This window comes from Macaca thibetana, unplaced genomic scaffold (genome assembly GCF_024542745.1).
Source record: "Macaca thibetana thibetana isolate TM-01 unplaced genomic scaffold, ASM2454274v1 unplaced_scaffolds227, whole genome shotgun sequence".
In the NCBI taxonomy this organism is placed as follows: domain Eukaryota; kingdom Metazoa; phylum Chordata; class Mammalia; order Primates; family Cercopithecidae; genus Macaca; species Macaca thibetana.
This window is the reverse complement of record NW_026089016.1, coordinates 8984-13983: the sequence shown is the minus strand read 5'-3', so window position 1 is coordinate 13983 and position 5000 is coordinate 8984. Positions and strand designations below refer to the sequence as shown.

The following is a 5000-nucleotide window of genomic DNA, read 5'->3' as shown; positions in this document are numbered from 1 at the left end:
CCGTGGGAACCACTGTGACGGCAGCCCCCCGCCCGCTCGCGCTCGCGCATGCGCATTGGCTGGGCCGCCCCGCGCTCCGCTGCGGGCAGTCAGGCTGCGTCCCCTTTAAACGATGGCGGCCGCTGGGCGCCAGGGGCTCTCCTGCTGCAGCCTTGGCAGCGGCTGGATCCGGGGTCCGGTAGGGGGCCGCGTGGGAGAGGGGGCCGCGGGCGGCGTCCCAGGTCCAAAGCCCCCAGGAGTCCTGTCTTCAGGACCTCCGTGAGCCGATTTCCACCGGGGGAGGGGGAGCTTCAGGGCACCTGCTGGGGTCATCTCACGACCCCCCCTCAGATCCGATTCTGGACCCCTCCGGGTGAGAATGGATGGGCTGAGCACATCGACTGAGGCAGGCAGGGCCTGGCTGCAGCCCAGAATCATCCCACGGACCTCAAGGCGTGGTGTCAGCTGAAAATTCACTGACCCGTGAGCCCTCTGCCTCCCTCCCTTGAAAGAGCAGTGGCCTGCCGTGATTCTGAAGGGCCTGGGGCTCCTTCAAGCTGATTGCGCTCTCCAGCACACGTGTAAACAGGTCCAGGGGCGATTCCGAGGTGGAGCCAATGCGTGGCACTGGCGTACCCTAGAGCAGATGGTGTGAACGTGTGTCAGTGAGGGCACACGGGGCGATGGCCAAAGAAACAATGGTGTCCAGGCATGTGCCCGGTGGAAGGGGGCCACAGGTGACCTTTCCATGAATGCGAACGCCTGGGATCTAGCAGCGGGCCAAAAGTTTCAGGGGCTCAGTCCACCCAGGAGCAGAGGGGAGTCTCACTCTCAGGAATGAGACTGGATGTGCAGAGGAAAGGCGACAGCACCTGTCCCAGAAGACAAGGACTTGTCTTTCAAAGGGGGAGGGGGGGGAGGGCTCAGATGCGTCAGTGAACTTTCAGTTGACAGCGCAGCCTTGTGGCCTGTGGGATGATTGTGGGCTGCAGCGAGGCCCTGCCTGCCTCACTAGGTGTGCTCAGCCCATGCTTTCTCACCCGGAGGCTCCAGAATCGGATCTGAAGCGGAGTCCTGAGACCCCAGCAGGCGCCCTGAAGCTCCCCCTCCCCTGGTGGAAATCGGCTGAAACCCAAGCAGGTTTGCAGAGAGAAACAATCATGACAGGGATCTCCAGGAAGTGTCTCCCTGATGGACTGGGAAGTGATCCTTCCGGAAGACATCCAGCCAGCCCAGGAAGCATCTAAGCCCCGGAGAAACAGGGGATACACAGCCAGAGGGAGGACGGAGGAGAGGCCAGAGCCCAGGCGGGGTAGAGCACCGTGCCACTGCCACGGGCTTCATCAGAGGGGTGCCAAACGGGTGGCTTGTCAAGTGAGGCCAGCGTTCCAGTGACTGGGATTGTGGCCATCTCCCATTCCCGGCTTCCTCTTTCAGCCTGTGTCGTGGTGTGGCTTCTTTTCTCAGAGAAGAGCCCTGAAAAGATCCAAGCCTCTTCTGTGATGTGGGGGCCTCCTCCTCTCCTGCAGGACAATGAGCTCCCGTGCGGCTTTTGTCCGTGGCTGGACTGTGTTCGTCTTGATCTCAGAAAAGAGGCCGCACGGGATGGCCATGAGATTTCAACGGCTCCGGGAGCAACGCATCTCCTCACGTGGTCGAAGCCTTGGCAATCCCAAAGTGGAACCGCCGGGGAAAACGGTTGACAAGCGGACACATGACCCAGGCACAGACGCAGAGGGAGCTCACCAAAGACAGGCCGACATGCAAGACACCGTTTTCTGGCGCATCGGGCACATTTCTCCAAACACACACACACACACACACACACACACACACACACACACACACACACACACACACACAGACCCGACAGAGAGAGGGCAAGAAACTCAGAGAGTGTGAGAGACAGACAGAGAAGCGAAAATGGGAGACACACAAACACATACACACACCGACAGTCCTACAGCAGTGGCACAGAAACAAACACCCCCAGGCAGACGCTGAGGCTACGGGGTTGGGCTCTCGAGCAGAACGACCCTCGGTTGAGAGAGCAGCCCACCCCCCGCAGGCCGACCCGTCTTCGAGATCCCGGGGGCACGACTTCCGGGGAGACTCACCCGAACAGCGTCCGGGCGGGTCTGAGGCTGGGATGCGGCGCTGCTTCCCCCGGACTCCGCCTGTGCTTTCAACATCCTGGGCAGCCCTATGCCACGACTCCTGGCATCCGGAGACGGTCCTGTCGACCCCGTGGAGAGGTCAGGCTGGAGCCTCGGAGCCCCGCCACCCAAGCACTGCCACGGAGGGCTCCTGTTTGCCAGGCCTCAGGGCGTGGTTGCTCTGACAACCGTGGGAACCACTGTGACGCAAGAGCACCCGCTCGCCACTCGCGCATGCGCATTGGCTGGGCCGCCCCGCGCTCCGCTGCCGCCAGTCAGGCTGCGTCCCCTTTAAACGACGGTGGCCGCTGGGCGCCAGGGGCTCTCCTGCTGCAGCCTTGGCAGCGGCTGCATCCGGGGTCCAGTAGGGGGCCGCGTGGGAGAGGCGGCCGCGGGCGGCGTCCCAGGATCAAACCCCAGGAGTCCCGTCTTCAGGACCTCCGTGAGCCGATTTCCATCGGGGGAGGGGGAGCTTCAGGGCGCCTGCTGGGGTCAGGTCACGACCTCCCATCAGATCCGATTCTGGACCCCTCCGGGTAAGAATGGATGGTCTGAGCACATCGACTGAGGCAGGCAGAGCACATGGACTGAGGCAGGCAGGGCCTGGCTGCAGCCCAGAATGATCCCATGGGCCTCAAGGCGTGGAGTCAGCTGAAAGTTCACTGACCCGTGAGCCCTCTGCCTCCCTCCTTTGAAACAGCAGTGCCCTGCCGGGATACTGAAGGGCCTGGGGCTCCTTCAAGCTGATTGCCTTTCCAGGACACGTGTAAACAGGTCCAGGGGCCCGAGGTGGACCTAGCCGGGGCACTGGCCAGAAAGGTTTCAGGGGGTCAGTCCACCCAGGAGGTGTCCAGGCAGGGGAAGGGGGGCAGGTGAGTCATTGCCAGGGAAAATCAGGAATGGGATCTAGCTTTCAGAGTGAGCAGAGGGGAGTCTCACTCTGCTGGATGTGCACCAGCACCTGTCCCAGAAGACAAGGATTGTCTTTCAAAGGGGGAGGGGGGCAGAGGGCTCAGATGCGTCAGTGACCTTTCAGTTGACAGCGCAGCCTTGTGGCCTGTGGGATGATGGTGGGCTGCAGCCAGACCCTGCCTGCCTCACTAGATGTGCTCAGCCCATGCTTTCTCACCCGGAGGCTCCAGAATCGGATCTGCAGCGGAGTCCTGAGACCCCAGCAGGCGCCCTGAAGCTCCCCCTCCCCTGGTGGAAATCGGCTGAAACCCAAGCAGGTTTGCAGAGAGAAACAATCATGACAGGGATCTCCAGGAAGCCTGTCATGTCTCCCTGATGGACTGGGAAGTGATCCTTCCGGAAGACATTCAGCCAGCCCAGGAAGCATCTAAGCCCCGGAGAAACAGGGGATACACAGCCAGAGGGAGGACGGAGGAGAGGCCAGAGCCCAGGCGGGGTAGAGCACCGTGCCACTGCCACGGGCTTCAGGGGAGTGGTGCCAAACGGGTGGCTTGTCCAGTGAGGCCAGCGTAGTGACTGGGATTGTGGCCATCTCCCATTCCCGGCTTCCTCTTTCAGCCTGTGTCGTGGTGTGGCTTCTTTTCTCAGAGAAGAGCCCTGAAAAGATCCAAGCCTCTTCTGTGATGTGGGCCTCCTCCTCTCCTGCCGGACAATGAGCTCCCGTGCGGCTTTTGTCCGTGGCTGGACTGTGTTCGTCTTGATCTCAGAAAAGAGGCCGCACGGGATGGCCATGAGATTTCAACGGCTCCGGGAGCAACGCATCTCCTCACGTGGTCGAAGCCTTGGCAATCCCAAAGTGGAACCGCCGGGAAAACGGTTGACAAGCGGACACATGACCCAGCCACAGACGCAGAGGGAGGCTCACCAAAGATAGGCCGACATGCAAGACACCGTTTTCTGGCGCATCGGGCACGTTTCTCCAAACACACAAACACACACACACACACACACACACACACACACACACACACACACACACACACACAGAGAGAGAGGGAGAGGGCAAAAACAGAGAGTGAGAGACAGACAGAGAAGCGAAAATGGGAGACACACAAACACACACACACACGCACACAGTCAGAGACTGTCATAGAGCAGCGGCGCAGAAACAAACACCCCCAGGCAGCCGCTGTGGCTACGGGGTTCGGCTCTCGAGCAGAACGACCCTCGGTTGAGAGAGCAGCCCACCGGCCCGCAGGCCGACCCGTCTTCGAGGTCCCGGGGGCACGACTTTCGGGGAGACTCACCCGAACAGCGTCCGGGCGGGTCTGAGGCTGGGATGCGGCGCTGCTTCCCCCGGACTCCGCCTGTGCTTTCAACATCCTGGGCAGCCCTATGCCACGACTCCTGGCATCCGGAGACGGTCCTGTCGACCCCGTGGAGAGGTCAGGCTGGAGCCTCGGAGCCCCGCCACCCAAGCACTGCCACGGAGGGCTCCTGTTTGCCAGGCCTCAGGGCGTGGTTGCTCTGACAACCGTGGGAACCACTGTGACGCAAGAGCACCCGCTCGCCACTCGCGCATGCGCATTGGCTGGGCCGCCCCGCGCTCCGCTGCCGGCAGTCAGGCTGCGTCCCCTTTAAACGACGGTGGCCGCTGGGCGCCAGGGGCTCTCCTGCTGCAGCCTTGGCAGCGGCTGCATCCGGGGTCCAGTAGGGGGCCGCGTGGGAGAGGGGGCCGCGGGCGGCGTCCCAGGATCAAACCCCCCAGGAGTCCCGTCTTCAGGACCTCCGTGAGCCGATTTCCATCGGGGGAGGGGGAGCTTCAGGGCGCCTGCTGGGGTCAGGTCACGACCTCCCATCAGATCCGATTCTGGACCCCTCCGGGTAAGAATGGATGGTCTGAGCACATGGACTGAGGCAGGCAGGGCCTGGCTGCAGCCCAGAATGATCCCA

General features: G+C 62.2%; 1 long non-coding RNA gene across 1 annotated transcript; it reads right to left on the bottom strand.

The window, feature by feature from the left end:
• Positions 1-996: 996 nt before the first annotated feature.
• LOC126947396 (uncharacterized) lies at positions 997-4773 on the bottom strand. Its single transcript, XR_007723060.1, has 3 exons — positions 4355-4773; positions 2097-2215; positions 997-1455 (listed from the first exon to the last, which is right to left on the bottom strand). It is a non-coding gene; the product is annotated as an uncharacterized LOC126947396 (long non-coding RNA).
• Between the last annotated feature and the right edge of the window lie 227 nt (positions 4774-5000).